The following is a 27,899-nucleotide window of genomic DNA, read 5'->3' as shown; positions in this document are numbered from 1 at the left end:
AACCCGCGGGCTCAGGCAATCCACTCACCTCAACCTCCCAAAGGCGTGGGATTACAGGCTGAGCCACCAAGCTTGGCTGTTTTATAAATTTTAACAGCATGCTCTATGAACTTGCTTCTCACACTTGAGTTATAAGTTATATACGTGTTTTTACCAGGAGTGTGTGAAGCTACAAATAAAAGTATTACTCTTTTAGATCACCATTTCTACTTAAAATTGGTAGGGGTGGAATATTAAGTAATTTTTAATTGCTCAGCATTTAAAAAAATTTTACGTTGAAACTAAATGATTCTCAAGATACAAGACAAAGATTTCACAGTAATGATAGATTACCCTAGAGATCCTGACAGTTGTATCAATTCCTTCTATAGAATACTTTCAGGAGTACTTGATAATAATTGAAGTCAACTGGTATCCTGGAAAGCTGTAAAATTAGTGAACTGACCAACATAAATGCTGGTCAGTGATGTTAGGAAAGAACCCTTGGCCAGGCTTGGTGGCTCACCTTTAATCCCAGCATTTTGGAAGGCCGAGGCGAGTGGATTGCCTGAACCTGTGGGTTCGAGACCAGGCTAGGCAACTTGGCAAGACCTTGTCTCTACAATAAAAAAAATCAAAAATTAACTGGGTATGGTAGCACGCGCCTGTAGTTCTGGCTAATTGTAAGGCTGAGGCAGAAGGATTGCCGGCACCCAGCAGATTGATGCTGGGGTAGCTGTGAGTGCCACTGCACTCTATCCTGGGTAATGGAGTGAGACTCCAACTCAGGAAAAAAGAAAGAGTCCTCATTGCATCAGTCAGTCAGTTACTGTGGTATTATTAACATAACAAAATATTAAAAATAAATCTTTGGGTTTCTAAAAAGAATCATGTTACCAAAGGCACATCTTGTTTTAACTCTTTTTGTTTGTTTTTATTTTAACAAACCTCACTTTAAGTAAATCCTAAGTAAAATTAGGTTATTACTTGACTTACAAAAGGACTGAATGTGGAATTCCTTTAAATAACTTGCTACTTCAGTTTACAAATGTTCATTATATTCACTGTTCAGGCCTGCATTTAAATAAACAGCAAAAACCAGTAGTCCATAGATGTTTAGTTTTTAATACTGTAAAACATTCTGGTGAAAAGATTAAAAGCATATAAATTTGAAAACCTGTGGATTTTTTTTTTGTTTTTTTTGGTTGGTGTATAAGCATTATTGATATAATTGCTTTTTGTTTCATTCTAAATACTGAGGAAATATTCATTCTAAATACTAGGGCTTGAATGTGCAATTTGTTTTTTATTATGTGATCATTCAAACAGGGATATTTGATTTGTAGAGTAACATCAGTGTATTCCCTAGAGCAGTGGTCCCCAACCCCCAGGCCTGTTAGGAACTGGGCCACACAGCAGAAGGTAAGCAATAGGCAAGTGGAGCTCTGCCTTTTGTCAGTCAGTGGTGGCATTAGATTCTCATAGGAGTGCAAACGCTGTTGTGAACTGTGCATGTGTGGGATCTAGGTTGCGTACTTTTTGTGAGAATCTAATGCCCTGTGATTCTCCCTGCCCCTAATTGGTGGAAAAATTGTCTTCCATGAAACCAGTCCCTGATGCCAAAAAGGTCGTGGACTGCTGCTTTAGAGTATCCAGATGGAAATTATATCACAGTGATGTTACTTCAGTGACTTCAGGAAGAAGATGCGGTGGGGGTATCTGGGGATTCTTTAATAGGATAAGTGTGGGTATAGCGAATTAAATGCAGTTATGTGTTGCTTAATGACAGGGATATATTCTGAGTAATGTGTATTTAGGGGACTTGGTCACTGTGTGAAGATCATAGAGTGTACTTAATACAAACTGAGATGGTATATCCTAACACATACCTACGCTATATGGCATAGCCTGTTTCTCCTAGGCTACAAACCTGTGCAGCATATTACTATTCTGAGTACTGTAGGCAGTTGTAACACAATAGCTATACACATAGAAAAGGTACAGTAAAAATATAGTCTAACAGATAATACTTGGTATACCCATATAGGGCACTTAACACAAATGGAATTTGCAGGATTGGAAGTTGTTCTGGGTGAGTCGGTGACTGAATGGTTGGTGAATGTGAAGGCCTAGGACATTACTGTACACTATTGCAGGCTTTGTATTTAAAAAAAAATTTTTTTTTTTGAGTTGGAGTCTCACTCTGTCGCCCAGACTAGAGAACAGTGGCACGCTCCCGGCCACCACAGCCTCGACCTGCTGGGCTCTGGCGATCCTTCCGCTCAGCCTTCCAAGTAGCTGGAACTACAGGCATGTGCTACCATGCCCGGCTAATTTCTTTTTGATTTATTGTAGAGATGAGGTCTCGCCAAGTTGCCCAGGCGGGTCTCGAACCTGCAGGCTCAGGCAATTCACTCACCTTGGCCTCCCAAAGCGCGGGATTACAGGCTAAGCCACTGAGCCCGGCATATTGCAGGCTTTATAAACATTGCACACTTAGGCTGCACTAAATTGACTTTAAAAAATTGAATGATTGTGCTCTGGTGTTATGACCCCCTATGACATGACATTACTAAATGATAGGAATTTTTCAGCTTCATTTTAATCTTATGAGACCACTGTTGTATATGTGGTCTGTTGTTGACTGAAATGTTATGTGGCACATGATTGCAGTGTTCATGCTGTCCTGGAGTGTATTTTCTTTGTGGAACTTAGTACAATAGCGAGAGAGAAATATAAAACATTTTCTCTTAGTAGAAAATTAAATCAGAAAAAGTTTACTTGTTTTTTTGGTTTTTGTTCCATTTAGACTTGAGTGAAGAAGAAAAATAGCTGTTAGTAGAATTAGTGTAGTTTCCAGGTTTTCAGATTCTTAGTCTAAGTTTCCTAATATATCACTATATTCATTACTCATCCAAATGTGTTTATCTCATCTGTAAAACTGTTTTTATACTATGGCTAATTATTTTTATAATAAAAATGTATTTAAAACAAAATAAACTGCACGATAAAGGAAAAAAAAAATCCTAATTTCTTTCTTTACATTTCTTGTGCTTTAGTAGGAGGTGAACCAGAAATAGGAATTAAATAGTTGAAGTCTTTTTTTGTGTGTGTGATAAACAGAAAGTTCTAGATATTTGATAGTAAATGTTTGAGGCTTCTCTAAGGAAATGCCTCTCAATTTTTTGTTGTTCTTGCTGTTTTGCAGGGGAGATCTTTTGTTTTGAGGATTTAATTTGTGGTATGTTATGAGAAATAAGAATTTTTAAAAATTGGTGGCAAATATAATACAAGCTGAGTCTAAATTGTAATGGGAAAGGAAATATAGGAATAAGAAAAACATCTATATAAGCTGTGGAAAACAGTAAGGAATGCAATCAATAAACTAGAACATTTTTGGACTTTCTGCAAAGATAAAGCTGACAAGATTTGATCACTGAAAACCATAGGAAAAATATCTGGTTTCTGAGAAGAGTATACTTGCTCAGAGTTAGAACAGAGTCCTTTTTCTGTTCTCTCACAAAAGACTTTTGTGACCCCAAAATATGTGATTTCTCCCTATCCTCAGTCAGTCAATTCATCAGATACCAGTTTTGGCACTTTCTACCTGGCGATAGCATCAGATCCCATGGGTTGAGAAAAGCTCAATGACACAAAACTGCCCCCTACTTCTGATGTCTGTTGTAAGTCCCAGTTGTTTTACTTGTGCTTCTGATGGACCAGCTATAAATCAAGAATCCCATGACCCCCTCTTTGGGTTTGATTAATTTGCTAGAGCAGCTTACAGAACTCAGGGAAACTTGTTTGCCAGTTTATTACAAAGGATATTGTAAAGGATATTATTGCTATGTGTTCAGCTATCTGGAAGCTTTCCAAGCCCTGGCCTTTTGAGCCTTTTTTTAGACTTCATTGGATAGACATGATTGACACATGGGCAACTGTTGGAAATGTGATTGAACAAAAAGTGTATGAGCTAATACTCATAGACCAAATGGGGAAACCCAACAAGGCCTGTCTGTTCAGGTTCTTGGCTGTTCTGTACACTATTTCTTTCTCAACCATATGGGAGAAATGGATATCTTATGACCTATAATAAGACAAGGTGGGTCAGATAATTTCTTTATAGCCAGCTCCCAGATGGAAAGGCAGGGAAAGATTCCTGCTTTGGGGAGAAGGAGCAGTTGTAAGGAGGGCATGAGAGGGTCAGTGATAGAGATTTTTTTCTGAGGCCTAAAGGGCCCAGTGTTATAAGGGCTGTGGGAGTGTTGAGCCAGTAGCTGTGAATGAAAACACACACACACACACACACACACACACACACACACACACACACACACACACACCATAATATCACACCTGCATAATGTCAAGATTCTTCAAGATAAGGCTTCAATGAAAGAGAGTCTAGAGAATTAAATTTACTTTCCAGCAGAAAGACATCATAGTTTTCTTTTCTTGATCTTTTCAGTGAGACTAAAAGTTTGTGACCATTATCCTTCATGAGGATATGGGATTGTGATTCAGGAAACTGCAGGCAGAGAAAACTATTTAGTCAAATGATGTTGACAGTATTACAGAGCACCTAACAGAAACAAAAGTGAATACCTTCAGAGGGGTGCTCCCTTAGGGTATGCCAAAATTAAGTGCTTTCATATTCCAAGATTACAAAAATAAGAAGAAAATTAGCAGTCATGAATAAGAGTGAGCAGGAAAAACAGCCACATTAGATCTCTGAATGTCAGATACTGAATTACAAGATAAGACTATAGAATATATATGCATTAAATGTTTAAAGTGTTAAAAAGAGGAATTTAAAAACATGAACAAGGAGCAAAATACTGTCAAGAATTACCAGGTATATTTGAAAAAGAATCTAATGGAACTTCTATCAGTTGAAAATGTAATAATTGAAGTGGCAAACCATTGAATGGGGTAAGTTGAACTCAGCTGAACAGAGAATTAATGAACTTGAAGATAAAGATCTGAAAAGAACCCGGATATGGGAACATAGAGGAGATATTTACAGGGAGAAGAAATAAATATGTCTAATGCTTATGAAATTAGAGTTTCTCAAAAGGAAAATGAAGGGGCTGACAGTCATTAGCCAAAGAAAGAATAGGAATGTCCCAAAATTAAAAAATGTGAATCATTAGATTGAAGAAACAGGATGAATTCAGAGGAAGAAAAATAACTGGATAACACTGAAAACTAAGAGAACTGAAAATTAAAAGTAGCCAGAAGCAGATTACCTAGAAAGCTAAAGAAATTATTCACATTGTTTTAGTAACATTGAATGATAAAGGTCTTAGAACTAGGTCTTTAAATACCAAGAGAAAACAAATGTCATCCTATAGATAGTAATCAGCAAAATCATTCAAAAACAAGGATTTTGAAATAGACTTTCAGACAAACGTCAGATTGGTAAATAAAAGTCTTATTGCATTATTGGTGAACATGTAGAGCAAAGAGAAGTCTTAGACAACTGGCAGAATGTAAACAACTACTTTCCAGAGTAATTTGACAAGGTGTAATAAGATTCAGTATGTGTTTATCCAGTGGCCCAGGAATTCTACCTGTGTATGTTTGTTTGTGTGTATGTTGATCTGTTGTTTGTTGATGTGTGTGTGTGTGTGTGTGTGTGTGTGTGTGTCTAAGCATTGTTTATTGATCTGTTTTGGCCATGATGTAACTGAAATAAAATTTCAGAAAACAAAATTTACCCTTCCTCCATGCAGTGTACTTGAATATATCTTCTGTGTCTCGTCACTTTGTTCACCTTCCTTTTTCTCTTCAATCTCCCACCATTCTCCTCTTTTATTTATTTATTTTTAAGCTGTTTGTGATTCTGGCCCACTAGTGTGATTTTATTGATGGGTTATGAACTGCCAGTTTGAAAAACACTATTTTAAAGAAACTCACATATAAGTGCAAGGAAAATAAGGATAAGGATATTGATAGCAATATTGCTTGTAAGACTGAAAAATTGGAAACCCTCTTCAGCCCTGATAAACGGAAAATGGATAAACTGTTGTACTCATGTAAGGGCCTTAAAGTGGAATCATAATAAATTAATAAATTACAGAGTCCTTCTTCAGTGATTTATACTTACAAGTATAATGTTGAGTATAGAAAGCAAGTTGCTTAAAAATGCAAGGCAGGACAACCTCTTTGAGTCCCTTCCCACTGTGGGAACTTTTCTGTCCTCTCAATAAATCCTGCTTTCTTAAAAAAAAAAAAAGAAAAAGCAATACTGTATATCGTTTTATGGGTGTTCACATATATAAAAACATATACAGAGATTCATGGAAACGATAAACACCAAACTTAGATTATTTCTGGCAGGGAAGAAATATATAAATTATGTTATATAAATAATGTTTTTTTCCCCCTTAAGGAGAGTGGTGGATATACATGGGGGGGGCAAAAAAACCCTGGAATTTATGTATAAAAAGTGTGTATTTATTCTTGCATGTTTAAACTTCACTTTCAAAGTGTTCTCTGTTTGATGCAGTACAGCTATCAAGATGCTTTTTCCACTGCTCAGACCAGTTTTTGAACTTATCAGTTTTGTACCTTTTAGTGCTTTTGCCATTTTTTGTTTCACGTCTCCCACATTGGCAAAATGCTTCCCTTTGAGACCTTTTTCATCTGGGGAAACAAAAAAAGTTACAACAGGTTGAGATCAGGTGAATACGAGGGTGGGGTGGGGGTCATGCTGTTTTTGGTCAAAAGCTACTGAACACTCAGCGTGGTGTGGCCAGGTGCACTCATAAATCACCAATCATGAAATGGGCAAGTGCATTAAAAGGATCTCCAAAAAAATTCACTAAAGCCAAATGCAGCCTCTTACAACAGTGCTAGCTGGTATGTTGATGTGTATGGGTTCCTAGAACACTTGCCTTGTTCCTAAAAACACGGTTGTTCCTAGAACACTTATAGGTGGAAGCCTGTCCTGCAAAGGACCCACCCTCCAAAAAATAATTTTGTGGGTTTTTTTTGGGTCCCCCTCGTAGGTGTTTATTAAGTCATATCTTCTTTGTATGTCTAAAATATTTGACAATAAACTTGTGTGAAATGGTGTTGGTAGTGAAATTGAGGTATCTCTCAGTAGATATCTCAAAAAAGATAAAGAGTTGAATGCTATGAGAGAAAAGTTTGAGACCTATAGAATAGATCCACATTAGTATGTATGAAATAGGAACTCCAGAAATAAAAAAATACAGTGCATATGGCAGAAGCAGTAAATAATAAAGTAGTGGGATAAAATTTTCTTGAGCTGATGAAAGCCTAAAGTAAGATGTACTGATATCAAATTTCTGATAAAATCCAATATTTATAAAACTTCTGAATTTCAAGGATCAAAAGAAAATCAAGTTTCCTGATAGAGAAAATAAGCCTAATCTAAAAAAGAACCAGATTGGCAGCAATGGGAAACTGGTGGTGGTGGTGGTTGGAGGGGGTGGGATTGACAGTTGAGGGAAACCGCTAAGGAAGGGAGGTGCATACCTCATCAACAGGGGTACCTGCATGGTCAATGTTTGTATACCTAACCCTGAATTGCACCCCACATCTTTATAATAAAAATTTTAAAAAGCAAAAAAAGGAAGGATGGAAAGTTGAATTAATGACTTAGAAGTAAAGTTGAGGAAATATCCTAGAACCTAAAAATAAAAAAATGGAAATAGAAAATATGAGCAATTATTAAGCAACATGGGTACATAGAACCAAGTATTTCAGTCTTCAGAGGAGATTGGATGGGGGGGGCGGAGAAAATAAGTAATAGAGCACATTATCCGGGTGCCATGGAGTAGTAGATGAATATTTAAAAAGATGAGTGAGACTGAAATACATGTGAAAAGATGGTCAAGATATATTAAGGGAAGAAGGAAGTTGTGAGAACAGTATGTATTATATGATATTTGTGGTTAAAAATCATATGCTTGTTCAAATGTGCACAAGAAAGATTGAAAGGACATGAAATATTAATAATGGTAAACTTTGAAAAAATTATGGAAAAATGAGAGAGGAATTCTTATTCTTTTTTAGTACATAATGTTGTTTTGTAAGGAACATATTTTTATTTAAAAAATAAAGAACTAAAGGTTATGTTGGCGAGAAAGGGAGGAAGGCAACATGAGAGTAGCAATATTTACCTAAACCACTTTAACTTACACATTATTTCAAGCCTATAGTTTTCTTTATAATGGGTACTTTTCTGTTACTTCTGAACAACTATCCCATTCCCCTACTATTCTTAGACTCTCACAGAAGTGTTTTTACACACTTCTTTGAACTTTCTTTCTTACTTAGAATATGGTAGTGGGGTGACTGATAATTTTCTTATTTCATATGGATTTTATGAGAGAGCTACATTTTGAGAATACATTAAAGTAAGGATATCTTTAAGTTGCAGGTATTGCTGTATTAATCGCATCAGTAGTGTCAATTCAGCATCTTTTGTGGAATTAGTCAGCATATAAGTAAATTAAAATAATGAATAATAAAGGGAAAAGCAGAATGACACATTCTAGAGGTGTACCCTGGTTGCGTTGTTTTGGATTGGGAGTGGAACTTGCTCAGTATCAAAATAGTAACATGTGAGTATAATCACAGAGGTGTGATGTGGTATTCTGGACCACTTGAAAGGCCCTATCCTTATTGTGAGGAGATGGATATGATCCTTGGTCTCAATATGCCACATCTACTATAAACTTCTGAACCTCCACCGTCATTCAGGATGCATCTCTAATGGTTGAAGAAGTGGTGGAGGATGGCATGGGAGAGAGTGCCTGAGGATCCTTGCCTGAGACAAGTTATGGAAAGAAAATTTTACAGGTATTCTTCTTACATATTTTACTTGGTTGCTGTGTTTTCAATAGAATAAAATAGTCATTTTCTGGAAGGAACGGGTGGCTGGGATTGGGTGGGAGAAAGGAGGGTTGGAGTGGAGCAGTGGTCTTGTTTTCCAAGGGTGGTAGAAGGAATTCTGAAAGAATATCAGCTCTTTCTGGTTTTTTTACGTTTTCTGTTCTTGCACAACTTTCTTCTTTATAATAAAGGAAGTTGTATCAAAGTTCTTGAGTTGCAGACTTACATGATAGTAAGATTCACTAGGAATGTTTAGGTACACAGTATGCTGACATAATAGTACTAGCTATCAATAACTCTTAGAAACCAATGAAATTGTTTAGATCTGTAAATTGTATTACATTTTAAATATTTTGAATATAAGCTTTAAAATCTTATTTGTAATTAACTTGTTGATTATCTCTTCTTTGATTATTTTAATTGGCTATTTAACTATTTGACACTTTGATTTATTTCTCAGGCTCAAAGATGTTGTTTAACACTACTATGCATTTTAATTAAATAGTTAATTAACTGGAGCTCCTTAAATCTTAAGTTCTTGATTTTTTTTAGAATTCCAGAAACTTAAGCGCAAAAGCTCTGAGAATGGCTTTCAAGACAACTCTAGTTCCATCGTGGCTTAAAAATATTGTAAAATATTTACATATTTTACATACCATTTGTCAGGGAATTTCTTAGAGGTTTTCTAGACATTCTCTTATTTAAAGTTTTAGAAATGGTATTTTCAGTTGTATTACTGATAATTGATAATTCTGTTGTCCTTTTTAAATGATAATGTAAGAAGTATGCATGAGTCTGTGGGGGAAAGATATATTTGAAAACTTAGAGCAGTTGAAACTTACATCTGTAACAACTCTGTTTAGTGGAAGTAAACAAAGTTATATCAACATAAAATAGCCAAGGTAAAGTAAGTGAAATGAAAGCATATTACTGGTAGATATTTTTTCTTTTGTTTTAAAGAAAATAAAAACTGTTATTTTTAAGAGAGAATTTTGTTATTATTTTCTCCTCTTCTTTTTTTTTTTTTCTAGCTTTGGCACTAGGAAAAGAGCCCTTTTATCCCATCTTGTCTTCCAGTCCATTTTGAATCAAGAAAGACCCATTGAAGACTCCTTTGAGAAGAGTCTGTTTTGAAGAAGGAAAAAGAAATACTGTTTGAGAGAAGGCAAACAGACAAAAAGGGTGATAGAAATGTGTATTTTTGTTGTGTATATAACACCGAGAGACCTTTCCAGAGTGAACATAGAGAACTGAGAAGGGAGTAAATTAAGGAATGACTGAATTTTGTGGGTCTTGATGGAAAAATGTTGATCATCTTCTAATGTGAAAAAAACAGTGCTTCATTCCAAGGACTTTTTGTCTCTGCTGTGTGCAGTTGTCATAAACTCTTCTCACATTCAAAACTACCCCTTTGTCCTCTGTGAATGATGGCACTCTTGCTTCTATTCCAGCAGTGCTTCCAAGGATGAATGAAAATATATAGCATTTGCCAAAACCTAAAAAGTACAGTCTGTTTATTTATCACTAGAGCTTTGTAAAGTACTTCTCTTGCATTTTAAAATTCTTTAGTGCTCAAAACCAACCATTGTGGGTTTTTGTCAATAAATATTAATTTTTCAAGATGAAGTATGATTTTTATCTATGTCGTGGTCAATTTTCTCCAGTTTGTTATCTGTAGACAGCTTGGTGGAACTGAGATTTTATTTTTTACACTTAAATAACTGTCCTGTTTTTGGTATTGTAATTACTTGATTTTCTGTTTTCCTTGAGATTTTTAAAAGGCTTCATGTTACTGTACATGTCAAAATAAAAAGTTTAAACTAGTAAATATGTTGTACAATTAAGTATATTGATTTTATATTGCTTTTTAAATTAAATGTTGAGTTTGGTCTTGGCATAAACCCTGATCCTAAATGAAAAATTAATCTTAATTTTTAGAAATTAAGAGTTTACCTGTTATATAGAAAGCAACCTATTAATTGGTTTGTGTGGATGTTTTTTAAGTTTAATTTTATATTTATTTTTTAATTTTTTTGGTATGTAATTATATTCTGTTAGATAGCTTTTTGTTGGAAGACAAAAGAGGACTTTATGATTTTGAACCTGTGATTGTTTCAGTTTTCCAGGCCAGTAATATGAATTCAGAAACTTGTTTCTCATTCATCAGTCTTCCTTTATTTTAAGGACTTTTAGTACAGGTTGTGATTTGTTTTGAATTAACATCTCTGTAGTCAAAATTGTGGTTTCAGTCTTTCTCCAAAGAAGATTTATTAATTCAATTCCCTCATATACATTGGGTTCTCTTTTGAGTGCTCTCTTATTAATGCATGACAGAGTAAATTTGAGTGTGTGTGTGTGTGTGTATATAAGGATGTGACCTTATTTCAGTTTGGCATAGTTGACTCATGCAAGCATTTATCACTGCATTGCTTGTAATAGTAAAAAGTTAGGGATAACTTTAGTTTATATCAAGAGGGAGAATGGTTGCAATGAAACATTATGGAGCTCTTAAAAATGGGTTCTCTTTTTTTTGATGTTAAGGATGTCTGTGATATTTTAATAAGTGAGGAAAGAGAGTTATAATTCATAAAGTATCCCATTAAAAAGCCTTGTATTTCTATAAAACATGTTATATGTATTTGAACCTAAAGAAAGGTATAATTATATTATATATGGGATGGGGGATAAAGGAGGAAGACGGATGCATTTAAAAAAATATATTTTTGCCAGGCTCCGTGGCTCAGCCTGTAATCCTGTGCCTTTGGGAGGCTGAGGTGAGTGGATTGCCTGAGCCTGCGGGTTCAAGACCCGCCTGGGCAGCGAGACCTCATCTCTACAATAAATCAAAAAATCAGCCAGGCGTGGTAGCGCACGCCTGTAATTCCGGCTACTTGGAAGGCTGAGGCGGAAGGATCGCCGGAGCCCAGCAGTTCGAGGCTGCAGTGGCCAGGAGCAGCCACTGCACTCCAGTCTGGGTGACAGAGTGAGACTCCAACTCAAAATAAATAAATAAATAAATAGAATAAAAAATAAATAAATATATATTTGAATTAATGTATTGGTTTCAGTGAAAGTATTTTTATGATTTTAGAAGAAAAGTTTAAGATTATGGATAAATACTTAAATATTTTTATTGTATTGTTAGATTTTATAGAATAAGTACAGAAAAAACAATACTACTGACATACATAACTTGCTATTACTGAAAAATAAATTAAGGATCACCAGCCTTGATTGTGGTTCATGGGAGCACCAAGATAGAAGTCAGCTTTACCTGTAGGTGATGATAGTCAGAATTAGTATGAACACTTGAAATGTCATAAAAATTCTTATAGGAAGTAGATTTAATTTAACCTGCTTTTTCTCCTTAGCCTTAATACTTCCATGTTTGAGACATTAAATTGCCCAACAAAATTTGAATTTATTTGTATCCCTTCTCTCCACTCTTTCTCTCCATGTACTTCTTAGAAAGGAGCAGGTAAAAAAGGAGCATCCAACAGTAGAAAGGAAAAAGATGAATGTTATTTGAATACTGTACTGGAGATTACACTGACTAGATCCAAGTGCTAACTCTACCTGTGGCATTAAGTACTGTGTGAACTTTGCTCTGATAAAAAATTTGTTGGATCTGTGTTTGCTCAGTTGCAAGATAAGGAGTTTGGACTTAAAAATACTAAGGGTCCTCCTGAAAATATAATTACCTAGTAAAGAACCCCTGAATAATAGATGATTGATTTTAAAATGTAATATTTCATCAACCAACAAAACTGAATAGCTTTACCTTTTTTGGGGGGAGATGGGGTTAATGTAGTGATGCATGTAGTTGTGAAGTTGGGCGTTACTTTGGTCTACTAGAATATTAGAATATTTTTCCTGAAGGCCTGATTATTGCTATATAAGAAAAATTATTATCATAGCAAATACCTATTACTGTTTTGGGCTTGCACAGTTTTAACATCATGACTTCATAGTTATAAAATATAACAATTTAAAATACAGCAAAGTGACAGTTGATAGATGTAGAAATCTCAGGAAGTAACCATTTTAATATTGTAGACAGTAGCCCTAAATTTATTTTGTATTGTGCCCTTGGGATTGTGTGTGTAACTTTAAAAAAAATTAGCCACATTTTACTTGGGGAAAAAACATTGTCTTTGGGATCATATTATATAATGCAATGTGGAAATGTATGAAGTAACAAAAATACAGCAAAAAAATTTTCAAATTTCAGATTTAATAAGATGACTTTCACAACTCTTAATTTTTTTATAAGTGGTTCTAAAAATACCCCAAATTATTCCATAGGTGAGGTCACAGTGTATGAGTATAAGGTACAGATTGACTATCCCAAATCCCAAATCCAAAATATTTCAAAATTTGAAAGTTTTCAGTGCTGACATTATGTTTCAGATTAGTGCTGACATGATATTTCAGATTTTTGGACCTGGCTTGCTAAGTATGATGCAAATATTCCAAAATTCAAAGACATTTGAAATCTGAAACACTCCTGGTCCCACACATTTGTGATAAGGGATACTCAACATGTTTCTTAGTTTTTTGTTTCTAACTCAGCTTTGTCAAAACTGAATTTATTATCTGATTTCCAAGCCTTTCTGCCCTTTATCCTTATTTTGGGAAATTACCTCTTCATCTATCCAGTTGTTTCAGGTTATCATTTACTACTTGCCAGTAACAGCTATAGCCAGTAGGCTCTAAATTATTGAGTTTCTTCTTTATAATGACTTGATTTTTGTGCCTCTGTCTGTATCATTTCTGCCTTAAACTTTTATCTGGATTATAATCACAGCCTTATCTAAAGTTTTGCTTTATCCAGTTCATACCATTGTCAAAGGGATTATTCTAAGGGCAAATCTGACAAAATCACTCTTTCTTTCCCCCCTCCTTTAAAATCAGTCTTTGATAAAGGACCAAACTTACACAGAGGCCTTTTATGACCCTGCAAGATCTGTGGAAGTACCGACCCTTGGTTCAAACCCTGCTCTACCCTTACTGTTCCACAGCTTGCAGAAGGAGGATGGGCTTAATCACCTACCTTATGGGATCATTTTGAGGATTTTTCATATGAGAAGTGCTTAGTACTTTGCCTGACATGTAGTGTTAGCTGTTATAATTACTTCTCCAGCCTCACCTCTCTCCACTGTCCTTTCTTTGTATAAAGAATTATCCAAAACACTGGTAATTGACTGTTTATTTTTCATTGTATCCCCTGTGCTTAGTGTTACACCTAGTAATTTATTAGTCTTCAATAAATATCTTTGGGAAGAGTTAATTCTGGTAGAGTTAAATGTGACAGATTGGAAAGACGTAAGATATATATTAAAAAATTATCCTATATCTTGTACTTCTGAAGAACTTTTTTTTTGAAGGGGGTAGTCAAAGTCACTCTGTCACCCAAGCTGGAGTGCAGTGCCACAGTTATGGCTCACTACAGCCTTGAACTCCTGGGCTCAGGTGATCCTTCTGCCTCAACCTCCTGACTAGCTGGGACTACAGATGCATGCTACCACGCACTGCTAATTTTTTTATTTTGTAGAGACAGAGGCTCACTATTTTGCCTAGGCTGGTCTCAAACTCCTGGGCTCAATCAATCCTCCCACCTCAGCCTTTACAAGTACTGGAATTTCAGGTGTGAGCCACCATGCCTGGACCTGAAGAACTTTTTAAAGCGTTTATTTTATTGGCCTTTGTGAGCACAGTGCTTGGCAATTAGTAAGTGCTAATAAATGATGAATTAATTGATCAATTTGAAATCAGAATTGGAATGTAAATATGGATGACAGCAGTAGGTATGGGACATAGTTGTTTTGGTGGAAATGTTATTAAGCATTCATAGTCTATTTCCATTACATGAGAAGAAGGAAATTCTACACTGTGTATTTTCTGAGACTGGTATTTTAACCATTTATGTGAGTGTTTTCTTTTTGTGTGTGTGTGTGGAGGGGGAGTGTCTTTTTTTGTTGTTTCTTTCCTCAGTAAATTTTTGGTTTTGGTTCTCTTCCCTTAGCCAGTACAAAGGTGGTTATGGGTACTTCCTACCTGTGAAATGACTTGATGTTATGAGCTATTGACTTGCTGAAGAGATTCTGAAAAAGAAAGGTGAAACACTTCTCTTCCTGTGTGTAGAAGACATACATTTTTCTTTAACAGTCAGTAAAATTGGTATTAGTTGGCTTTATCAAATTGCCAATTAAATATCACATTTTATTGTTGGTTCTTTGTCTAGGTTGAGTAATAGATACTAATTAGATTGAATTAGTCTTTGGGATTTGGTCATTGAAATACTTGAAAGTCATTTATTAACCACTGGTTTTAAATATTTTCTTATTATAAGTGGTACTAATTTTTAGCATCATCATTTATTGATGAATCTCTTTGTTTTTCATTTAATAAATAAGTGGAGTGCTATGAAATTATATCTCAACAAATCTATTAAAAAATAAGCAAGAAAAAATAATTTCATAAACCTTAAGGTAAATTATTTCACTCTTCCACTCAGTCACATCTTACCCTGAAATCAGGATAAGGGATCTAGTGAAATTGCATTATCTACAAATTAGTTTTTAACAACAGCCAATTAAACACCTAGATCTGCTTTCTCCTTTTCATCATTTTGCACATAGATAATTCATACCTGACTCTTTTTCTCAAAAAGAATTAATCTTTTAATAGTACTCCCACTACTTCCTTACCCAAAGAGATTACTTAAGTTTCTAACTTGGTCATTGTGCAGACTCAACTCTGTGAAAGTTATCTGCTTAGCAGTTCCAAAGATTTTAACCTCCCACGTCCACCCCCTCAATTGCACATATAATCAAGCATTCAAAATTATTATCCAAGGCAGCAATCCTTCCTGCCTTACAACTTACAAAAAATGTTGTCACATTATTTCTTTGTATGATGTATTTTCATTTTTTCAGAAATAGCTCAAGGAAAATTACTAAATTTTCCATTTAGTAAGCCTTTTAATTTGAATTACTAATGTTTCTTTAAATAAAAATTGCCATAGAATCACTACCAGATTATTTCTTGAAATAGAATCTTTAAGTTTTAGCTTTCATATGTGTTTACTTCTGATTACTTCTGTTATAGTATAGGAAAAAAGTCTGTTTATTGCTTCTGTGCAGAAACTGACATACTCATAAATAGAAAACACCAGTCTGTAGGAGTATTGGTTATCATTTACAATTTAATACACCCAACTTTTTTTAAGCCCTCCTTGCTTTGCCCCACGTACAGATACAGAGTCGAATGAGATAAAAATTGTGATGTCTAAGATCCCTTAAACTACAAAATAAAACATAGTCCTATATGGGACTATGTTGGGAGGACCTTTTAGAAGAAATGGTAACTAAACTAAGAGCAAAGAAGAGAATCATTTTGAGAGTGGGTGCTGAGCACCTGGAAGTAGACAAAAGAGGTGCAAGGCTTAAAGACTTATTGAGTTCTAGAACCCTACAGGCCTTTTTTTTTTTTTGGGTTGGAGTCTCACTCCATCGCCCAGGCTGGTGTGCAATGGCATGCTCACGGCCACCCCAGCGTCGACCTGATGGGCTTAGGCAACTGCCTCAGCTCTCCAAGTATCCAGAACTACAGGCATATGCTATGCTACCACTCCCGGCTAATTTTTTGATTTATTGTAGAGATGAGGTCTTGCCAAGTTGCCCAGGTCGTTCTCAAACCCTTGGGCTCAGGGCTTCCCAAAGTGCTGGGATTACAGGTTTGAGCCACTGCGCCCAGCCCCTATAGGCCATTTTTAAGGGTGGCGCTCTCTGGGGATGTGGCAGGTGAGCAGCAGTAGAGTCAGGGACCAACTACCTTGTGAAGGGTCTCATAGACCAGTGCCTTTTCATGATATGCAAGCTACTGTGCATATGAGTTGCTTCTTGAAATACATATTCTGCTGAGTCTGGGATGGGGCCTTCTATGGAGGAGGTGATGCTCCAGGTGTTGCTGCTACTCTCTTAGCCACATTTTAAACAATATTATAGATTGTTCTGAGAAAGTTTGCCTTTATTCTGTGGGGCTTGAAGGAGTGTTAAACTTTCAGTTTAAGGACATCTTACTTACATAGGGTAGAAGAGGGGATATAGTGACCATTTAGCTTTGGTGAGGAAAAAGAAAGAACTGAACTGTGTAACACTGGAGATGAAGATGAGAAGCTGGAAGCAAAAGATATGCAGAAAGAATAAAAAGCTCTTGGTCATTAATTGACTGTGGAAGTGAGGTGTTAGGAGAAATAATTAGGTATGCTTCCTTAGGTTTGGGACTTGGCTATCTGGCAGGTGCTGTTCATTGAGTTGGGGAGAAGAAGGTTGATCTCTGTGCCTGGGGGAGTAATAAAAAAAGATATCTGCAGGCGGTCCCAGATTAAATTGTCATGGCTGAAAAGTATATATAGACATTGGGGACCCATTAGGTCAGCTCATTTCGACATTTATTGAGAGCTTGCTGTTTGCTGAGTTTCCTGCAAATACTCAGCATACTAGAAGGGGTAAAAATGAGGTCTCCTCGCTAAAGGATTTTACTACTGAGTGGGGTGATAAAACCTAATGAATATTTGAAATTCAGTGTGATCCACCCAATAATGAAAGCTACCAGGGTGGGAATGATTCCTGGAGAACACTGGGGAAACTTTGAGAGTAGGTGACAATTTAGCAAGATGTATAAGAATGAGGAGGAATTCCACAGGCAGACTGATGGGGCAGCAAGAGGTGGATATCTGTAGATGTTGAAATGAGCTGACCTAATGAGTCTGCAATGTCTATATCTGCTTTCCAGATAGTATGGAAAGTTGCCTGCTGAGTGCAAATTGTAGATCACTTACTATGTTACTATAGTACAGCTCATAATAGAAGGCTGGATGGTGGAAGAGGAGGCTGCAGAGATAAGCTGAGTTTTGATCACAGGAAATCTTCTAGGCCATATGTGGCCCCTTGCCTTGTAAATAAAGAGGGAGCACTTGAAGTAGTTAGTTTTGCATTTTATTTTATTTTACTTTTTTGAATCAGAGTCTCAATTTGTCACCCAGGCTAGAGTGCAGTGGCATGTTCATGGCTACTGCTACTTCTACCTGCTGGGCTCAGGCAATCATTTCTGCCTCAGCCTTCCAAGTAGCTGGAACTACAGGCATGCACCACCATGCCTGGCTAATTTTTTGACTTTACGTAGAGACGAGGTCTCACCAGGTTGCCCAGGCTGGTCTCAAACCCCTGAGCTCAGGCGTCCTCTTGCCTTGGTTTCCCAAAGTCTTGGGATTACATGTGTGAGCCACTGCGCCTGGCTGCATTTTGTGTTTTGGAGGAAGCATTCTGGTACCCGTGGGGAGGATACATTGGAGAGAGAAAACTTGGGACATAAGCCCAGGCAGATAGTCAAAGGTTTATGGTCTAAGTCCAAATAACTAAGCCTTAACTCAAAATCTTTAAGGGGCCAGGCAGGTAGCTGGTTCTGTGGTGAAAAGGAATTCAGCGTTCATTCCTTTTACCCTCACCAGTGAATTCAACATTAAAAATTTTAAATACCATTGTGCTACTAAATAAAACACCTTAAAGATTGGAATCTCCTAGTCAAAGCCAGGACAGTTGCAGTGGTGACAGAGAAAGTGGTTTGGGAAATAAATTTTCTCTCTCGAGTGACTAGATGGCTGATGGTGACTAGATGGTGACTAGCAGCAAGGGAATGTAGGGGAAATCACATGCTTGTGATAAAAAGTGAAGAGTTTGGTATGAACATGTTGGATTTGAGATGCTTGTGGCATATCCAAGTAGAGATAGCTAGTGCCCCATGGTGAGAATCAATTGGAGAATGAGATTTGGCAGGCCCTCTGTATACAGGAGTGAAGTTTTTTTTTTTTTAAGGAAAAAAGATGGTTAGAGAAGAGAAAAGGGCTGAGGATGGAACTTCAAGAATTTCTGGCCAGTGAGTGAGCCAGCAAAGCAAAAGAGCCATGGTGGTTTGGGTATGCTGGAGGTGAGAAATTAGTGTTTCGCCAAAGAAGAATGTTCGGTTGTATTAGATGGCATAGAGAAGTGCAGAACATGGAGTGCAAAGAGTTCTTGGATACAGAGGAGCCACTGGTAAATTTGTCTAGAGCAGTTTCAATGGAAACAGAAAACTCGATTGTGAAGTACTGGGAGATAAGAGCATGCAGGCAGTGACTTTCTTTCAGAAGAATTCTTTCTCTGCCTTTGCCATTCATTAAAGGCACTTTCTCAAAGTTCAAGTTCCTGACTGACAGATCTGATTATTTATAGGTCACTATCATATTTATAGGCCACCATATACTTCTATATGAGTTAATTTTATTAGTATTGGTATGTTGACAAAGTCAAGAAAATGCAAAGGAAGTTATGATTATTTTCTTTTCTTTTTTTTGAGTTGGAGTCTCACTCTGTTGCTCAGACTGGAGTGCAGTGGCCACTCCTGGCTACCGCAGCCTCGACCTGCTGGGCTCCAGCGATCCTTCCGCCTCAGCCTTCCAAGTAGCCGGAATTACAGGCATGCGCTACCACGCCCGGCTGATTTTTTGATTTATTGTAGAGATGAGGTCTCGCTGCCCAGGCAGGTCTCGAACCCGCAGGCTCAGGCAATCCACTCACCTCAGCCTCCCAAAGGTGCGGGATTATAGGCTGAACCACCGAGCCCAGCTATGATTATTTTCAAACTGAAAAACTGCCATACCCAACCTAGTTTATAAGATAAGTTTTTGTATGTATGAACTTGTTCACCTAGCTTTACTGTGTTGCAATAATCTTTGTTTTGTGAAACTCCAGGGAAATATTTTCTACACATTTCCCACCAGGGAAATATTTTCTACACATTTCACATTAGAAAGCAAAAATATTTATTTTTTGTCTTAAACACAAGACCATGTTTTAAACATTTTAAAAATTATTCAGTGACAGGAAAACATTCTCTTTTAGTACTTAAAAATGGGCTTAAACACATTGGAGTGCTTTATAGTTTTACCCTAGTTCTTGTTCAAAACTTAGAAGTTATTTATACTCTTTGCAATTCTGCCCTCTAGTGATAGTTTTCCAAAAATGCTTTAGTTGTTGAAAAGTCTGCCCCAACCTGTCTCTTTTGACTTCACTGATTCTTTGCCTCAGCCTGTGTTTGATGTCCTTGTTTATTGCGCTTCGATTAACTTGTGTGTTTTCTTTATATCAGTTAGATGTCTTATTTTCCTTTAATGGTATTAGAGAAAGATTAAGAGCTTCAATGCCAAAAAAAGATTTGAGTATGGTCCTTATACTTCCATTTATCAATCTGAGCATAGGGCAACTTACCTGTCAAGAGTTCTTTTTTTTTGTTTTTTGAGTTGGAGTCTCATTCTGTCACCCAGGCTGGAGTGCAGTGACATACCCACGGCCACCCCAGTGTGGACCTGCTGGGCTCCTGCGATCCTTCGACCTCAGCCTTCCAAGTAGCTGGAATACAGGTGTGCGCCACCATGCCTGGCTAATTTTTGATTTATTGTAGAGACGAGGTCTTGCCAAGTTGCTTGAACTGGTCTCGAATCCACGGGCTCAGGCAATCCACTCGTCTCGACCTCCCAAAGTGCTGGGATTACAGGATAAGCCACTGAGCCCGGCCCAGAGTTCTTACAAGGAATGAATGAGAATGTCTTTGTGTGACACCTGACACAGCAAAGTGTAGGCATTCAACATGTGCCAGCTCTTTCTTCCACCCTCTTCTCCCTTGTCTTTATTGACTGGACTTGGGGTCGGTACTCTTTCCCCTACCCCCCACTTCTCCTCTTACATAACAACTCACTTGTAATTGCCTGTTTACTTGTCCCTGTTCTGCACCTTTTAGAGGCTAGATATCATATTTGGTTTGTGCATGCTTGTATCTCTAGTATTTAGCCCAGTCTGGTACACACAGGATCCTAATTGGATAAATATTTGTTGAATGACTAAATGAAAGTGATTGAATAAGTGAATGCCATTTTAAAATAGGAATTGCAGAGTGTGTTACACAAGTTTTTCTGGTATTCATTGTTTTTACAGATTGTAAATGGATAACACGTTTCAATTTGATTTTACTGATAGCTTTCCATAGAGGTACATACTTGGTGACTTTTCAGTTTCATACACAGTTACTAGTGTTTTCAGGTTTTTGGCAGTTGTGTTTTCCTTAAGAATTGTCAATTTGGCCAGGTATGGTGACTCAAGCCTGTAATCCCAGTACTTTGGAAGGCCAAGGCGAGAGGATTGCCTGAGTTCAGGAGTTTGAGACCAGCCTGGGCAACTTGGTGAGACCGCATCTCTACAATTAATCAAGAAATTAGCCAGGTGTGGTAGCGCACACCTGTAATTACAGCTACTTGGAAGACTGAGGTGGAAGGATCGCTTGAGCCCGCAGGTTAAGGCTGCAGTGGCCATAAGCGTGCTACTGTACTCCAGCCTGGGCAACAGATTGAGACTCAGACTCCAAAAAAAAAAAAAATCGTCAATTTCATTAATTTAAAAAATTTATTAGCAAATACGTTTACATAGAATTTTCTTAAATTATTTGATCTTCATATGTGATGAAAGTTCCTTTATCATTACCAATTTTATATTCTTGTCTTCTCTTTTTAGATTTTAATTAGATTGAAGGTATATGTATTTTATTTTTTTTAAGCACTGCACTTATTTTTATTTTTATGCTTTCTAATTGAAAAAATAATTTAACCTATTTTTTGTCTTCTGAGCTTTTCTTTATAACGACTTAATGCTGCCCTTTTTCATTTTGGTTAGAGTTTTTTTTTTTTACTCAAAATTTTCTTCTGATTTCAACTTTGACTAAATGCCACATAGTATAATTTATACTGTTTTTGTTATTTTCTAAATACTCAATAAAATGTAGCTGTGATTTCCTCATTGATAAAAAAAAGTGTATTAGGAGAGTATTTTAAAATTATGAAATATGTGTGTGTTTAAAATACAGTGTTAATTTCTAGCTTTTCTATAACATGGTTAGAGATTAAGGAACATACAATTTCTGGTATTTGAGATTTCTTTGAGATTTTTCTCTTGTGTTGTGTATAATATCAGTATTTAAAATGTGCCTTAAGCTGGGTGTGGTGGCTCAAGCCTATAATCCCAACACTTTGGGAGGCCGAGGTGAGAAGATTGCCTGAGCCCACGGGTTCAAGACCAGCCTGGGCAACTTGGCGAGACCTCATCTCTACAATAAATAAAAAAATTAGCCGGGTGTGGCTGTAGTTCTGGCTACTTGGAATGCTGAGGTGGAAGGATTGCCTGAGCCCAACAGGTAGCCACTGGGGTGGCCGTGAGCGTGCCACTGCATTCCAGCCTGGGAGACGGAGTGAGACTCCAACTAAAAAAAAAAAAAAAGTTCCTCAAGCACTGAGAAAGGTGAGTCAGTCTTCTGTAGGGTATATTGTTCTATTTTCTGTAGGGTATATTTACTTAGAATTCAGATCTCTTCTATTTTTTGACTGCTTTAGCTATCATGTATTTAAGAGAATTATATTAAAGTTTTGGATTACTGTTGTGTGTTTGTCATTTTTCTCATTGTTTCTAGCATGTTTAGTGCTATATTATTTGATTCTTAAAAGTTTGTGATTGAATATATTCATAGTGGATTTTAGTTTTCATTATTTCAAAATATTTAATCTTTTTATTACATGTTGCTGATTATTTGGATATTCAAATTGGGGAAAAAATGAAACTTAGTCCATACTTCCCACCATACACCTTTGATTGAAGACCTAAATGTGAAAAGGAAATAACCAAGCCCCCAGAGGACAATATAAGAGAATATCTTCATTATCTCAAAGAAAGAAAATGTTTCTTAAACAGGACACAAAATTTAGTGACATAAAGGAAAGAATTGATAGTTTGGGCCATTGACAGTAAGAGAGATAAAAGCACACCAAAGAACAAGAGCAAATACTGGCGGTACATCTACCTGACAAATGACTTGTATCCATATGATGTAAACTTCTACAAATCAGTATGAAAAAGACAGACACTAACTCAATAGAATAAATGAAAGACTTGAAGAGGTACTTCACAAAGGAGGGTGCTCTAATGGCTAATACATGAACAATTGCCCAACTTTATTATTTACCAGAGAAATGCCAATTAAAATCCTAAAGAGATAATATTGCAGCACTCACCATAGAATGGATAAAATTAAAAAGATTAACAGTACCAAACAGCAGAATATGGAGAGTAGTGCAACTCTCTTTTTTGCTTCTGGTGGGGGTAGAAATTAGGAAAATCTCTTCTGAAAACTGACAGCATCTACTAAAGCTTTGTGTGTGTGTGTGTGTGTGTGTGTGTATACATCTCTCTCTCTCTCTCTCTCTCTCTGTCTGTCTTTCTCTCTCTCTCTCTCTCTCTCTCTAGCAATTTCAAAAGAAATCCATGCAGATATCCACTACAAGACAAGCACAAAGATGTTCATAATACATTATTTGTGTTAGCCAAAACGTGGAAATAAAAATGTCCATCAGCAGTAAAATAGATGAATAGATTGTGGCATATTTAATCCATACCACGCAGTAATAAGTATAGCAATGAAAATGTACAAATTGCAACCCTATGCAACAAAAATAAATTATACAAGCCTGTTGATCAAAATTAACTAAGTACAGAAGAATACTTAATATATGTGATTCCATGTGTATGAAACTCAAAATCAGGAATTAGACTTCAGGATAGTAGTTACTTTTGTGAAATAGGAGGTAATAGTGATTAAGGGAAGGAGTAGTGATTAAGAAGTGTTATTAGGGGGCTTTTAGGTATTAGTATTGTTCTAGTTCTTGACTTGGTTGGTGGTTGTATGGAAATACAGACTTTAGAATAATTCAGTGAGTTGTAGAATTTATGATTTGTGCTGCATGTATGTTATACTTTAATAAAACAAGTCAAATTACAGGAAACAGAAATATTTTAGTGTGAGAATATGATTAATATTAAAATAATAGTAGAGATTCAGTGCAACTTAACCACAGTTTTATTACCTGTTGAAGATGTTAGTGAATAATATTCTCTGCTAGTCATTCACCTGTATGTTCTCATAGCCAATACCCTCTCTTATTGCAGGGTACATTTAAAAAAAATACACAAAAAACCCCATAAAACCTTAAAAAAGTTCTAATCTGCTTTTGTTTTTAGTTGTTGATTGCATCTTTGTCCTCTTTTTAAAAAATGTTTTTTAAAAAATATTATTTTATCGAGTTTTCTCCTATTTCAAGAGTTTTGACTCTTTATTCTTTGAGTTGTACTAGGGGAGTTTTATTCATTTTCATTTATAGCATATAACTAACTTGTTTTTTTAATTGAGTTTTTATGCTTTATTGCTATTGTTATGCAAATTGTTTTCTTTTGTGTGTGTGTGTACATGTAGGACATTAACTTTATTTTTAACTCTGGAAATTATTTTTACGTTGTTTCAAATATTTGAGCCAATTAAAAAAATTTTATTTTAAAGATGTGGGGCACAATTCAGGATTAGGTATACAAATGTCCATTATGCAGGAATAAGCCAATTTTTTTAATGACCAATATCAAGAATAAATTTTTAAAGATTTTCCCCAGTTGAGATGAAACAATTTAACGTCCCCTGGTCTCCTTCCTCTCACTCCTACTTTTTTATTGATGGAATTTATAATTCAGATTAAACTTCATTTTCAAATTTTGCTTTTTTGCATTGTTTAATCTTAAGAGTTAATCAGATTTATACTCTGTTTTGTAATCATATCTTCAGTAATTAATTTATTCTCTCAAAAACTTATTGAGTACCCACAAAGAACCAGACACTGTTCTAGGCAAATGAGAATATAAGGTAAGAGGAGTTGAGGCCCCTGATCTCATCAACCTCTACTTAGGTTGAGGATCAATAAATAGGTACATGAAAACAAGATGCTTTTATATGTTGAAGAGTATTATGAGGGGAATAAACAGTATGAAATGATGGAGAATGAATGGCTGCAGTGGGGTTTAAGGCTCTGTTGGATGGTTTGGTCAGAGAAGGCCTTTCTGAAGCTGTGACATCAGAGTATAAACTGAGGCTTGAACAAGAAGGGATATAAAGCTGGGTGAAGAATGGTGCAGGCTGAGGGGAGCCAATGCCCTAAGGTGGCAAAGAGCTTTATTTCTTAGAGGAACATTTATTGAACATTGCTTATTGAACTTTCTGTCAGACATTTGATAGTCTTGAACAAAACAGACCTTTACAACATTTACAATTTACCTAGAACAGAAAAACAGATGAGCAAATAATGTTAGACTGGGATAAGTGTAATGAAGAAGATAAAATAAGTAATATGCCAGAATGAAGATAGGGGACTACTTTAGGTAGGGAAGCCTTTCTGAGAAGGTGGCAAGAGTTAAGAATTTGGAACTTGATGGTGGAAAGATCCAGCCATATGAAAATCTAGGGGAGAGCATCTAGCATAGGATTTTACTGGGGTTGGAGGAAAGTTTGAAGGAGAAGATGGGGTGGGTCATGTAGGGCCTTACACACTTAAGTGATACTTTATTCCGAGTATGGTGGAAAACTATAGGTTATGATTATAGATTCAATTGCTATAGCAAAAAAAAACTTTAAATGTACGGCCTCAAACAAAACTGAAGTTTCTTTCTCATGTAACAACTCAGTCCAAATTTGCTAACTGGCTTTTCCACAAGGTTGTCTAAAGACCCTGGTTTCCTCTATCATGCTTTTTAACCGTCGAATAAAGTGTTACTTGTGTCTGTGTGGTTCAGGTCACTTAGTCATCCTTTTAACTGGAAAGAGGGGCTGAAGGGCTAGCAATTTTCTTTAAATTAGAAGAGGAAGAGGAAGAGCCAGAAGTGTTTCCAGTGTGGGAGTGGGAAACAATCCTGCCTTTTAGCATTGAGGAATATGTAGTGATGTAAAATTAATTTTAAAAAACCCTCACTTTTAATGAATTAATATTCTTAGGGGACAGCTGAGTTTCAGTGAAATAAAGAAAGTCAAGGAAATATTCAAAGAATAGGTTGAGAATACAGATGAGATCTCTGATCTCAGAGCAGTAGTTCTGGAAGGTATGCGGAGTGAAAGCATTTGCCACCTGGGATGGAGGATGGGGTAGGTGTAATCATGCATGTGCTCAGAGAATCTGAATATTTTTGTTAATGGTTTTAGTGCCCACTCCTGGTCCTCTTATACAATGATGTTATTCCTCTAGGATTATTGTGACTTATTTATAGATTGACTTTCCCCTTTAACAGTATTTTAGACATGCACAGGGATGGTAATACTGTTGAGCTTTTGTCTATTTTGACCAGCTGATGAATTCACTGGGTGCCATCTTTGTCCCTGAAAATTCAGTAGCCCTTGTTTCATTGATTCTAATATTTGAATTAATGACAAATTTTAAAATATTCAGGATTTATGCCCTTACTTAGGTACTTGGCATCTTAATCATGTAGCCATGAAAACAGGATCACTTGTAATCCTAGCATACTAAATAAAAAGGGGAAATGATGACCTTAATGCATCAGTTACTTTAAAACTATCACATCGGTAGTTTCATCTAATCATTTATATACGTATTACATAGTAGAAGTATGAACATCATGTACTCTCACACTGAAAAACGTTGCTGAATAAATATTCTGGTTTTCCTTTGAAATGTTCTTTGTGATATTTTTGTATTTAGGTATACTATTGATTACATCATCTAGACTATTCCACCAAAAGAAGTTGGATGCTGAAAATTTTTTTCCATTTTAATTTATTTTTAGTTATTTGTGTTGAGTGAATTTCTTTAGAGTTTTTTATAAGTTGCATGTAAATATGTAAAACGGTTTAAAAGTAATCTGTATAGTGTTTTGCCAGGATAACCTGAGAAATAATAAAACTTTTTCTTCTAAAGTGTGAGATTTGATAAATTTTTTTTCTCCTTCAAGACAGACACTTCTAGTACAGGTTGGTAATTGTGCAGCTGTTTATGATTTTTTACATACCATCACTGAAAGTCTGATTGTAATCATGTAACAATCATGAAGGAAAAGGGTGATAGAGTGAGTGCAGGCCCAGAGTTTCAGGAAGTTGAGTGCTTAAGTACTAGAGAGCTGGTATTATATTAAGTGTCCTAGAGTAGAAGATTTCAGAGTCTTAAATTCTGCAGATTGATGACCTCAAAAATCATGATGTATGGGCATAGTTAAAGAATTTAGTATTACCAGGATCTTAAGCATAGCTAAGATTTATATATCCTTCCATGTTTGTGACAACATGGAGAAGTTCAGGAAGACACATTGAGTCAGTAAGCTAATAGTTTTTACTTTCTGTGCCTGTGTGCATAGTTTATAAAAGTCTGTTGGGCTTCCAATATTATTTAAAATTATGTTAGTGCCTTTATATATAAAATAATTTAAAGGAGTGTTTTTTTGTTTTGTTTTATTTGTTTGTTTGTTTAAAGACAGGGTCTCACTCTGTCTCCCTGGCTGGAATGCAGTGGCATGATCTTGGCTCACTGCAACATTGACCTTCTGGGCTTGAGTGATTCCTCTATCTCAGCTTACAGAGGAGCTGAGGCTACAGGTACACGTCACTATACCCAGCTAATTTTTTTTTTTTTGATTGGGAGTCTCACTCTGTCGTCCATGCTGGAGTGCAGTGGCTCACTCATGGCCACCCCAGGGTCGACTTGCTGGTCTCAGGTGATCCTGCCGCCTCAGCCTTCCAAGTAGGCGGAACTGCAGGCGTGTGCTACCATGCCTGGCTAATTTTTTGATTTTTATTGTAGAGACTAGGTCTTGCCAAGTTGCCCAGGCTGTTCACAAACCCGTGGGCTCAGGCAATCCTTTCACCTCAGCCTCCCAGAGTGCTGGGATTACAGGCTTGAGCCACCATGCCTGGCCACCCAGCTAATTTTTATATTTTTTGTATGAACGAGGTCTTGCTGTGTTGCCCAGGCTGGTCTCCAACGCTTGGGCTTAAACAGTTCTCCCACCTTGGCCTCCCAAAGAGCTACGATTATAAGTGTGAGCCACTGCATCCGACCAGGAGTGGTCTTTTAGTGTGTTTAAGAATCACCT

At 36.4% G+C, this 27,899-nt stretch overlaps 1 non-coding gene across 1 annotated transcript in view; it reads left to right on the top strand.

The window, feature by feature from the left end:
• Positions 1–10,473, top strand: part of LOC103259462 — a 46,293-nt gene extending 35,820 nt beyond the window's left edge. The window contains exons 3-4 of the transcript XR_002481919.1: positions 8,716–8,814; positions 9,879–10,473. This is a non-coding gene — a transcript (uncharacterized LOC103259462). The remainder of the gene's footprint in view (positions 1–8,715; positions 8,815–9,878) is intronic.
• The last annotated feature ends 17,426 nt before the right edge of the window (positions 10,474–27,899 follow it).

This window comes from Carlito syrichta, unplaced genomic scaffold (genome assembly GCF_000164805.1).
Source record: "Carlito syrichta isolate Samal-C Ts95f unplaced genomic scaffold, Tarsius_syrichta-2.0.1 Scaffold302767, whole genome shotgun sequence".
Taxonomy (NCBI): domain Eukaryota; kingdom Metazoa; phylum Chordata; class Mammalia; order Primates; family Tarsiidae; genus Carlito; species Carlito syrichta.
This window is presented reverse-complemented; position numbering and strand designations above follow the sequence as displayed.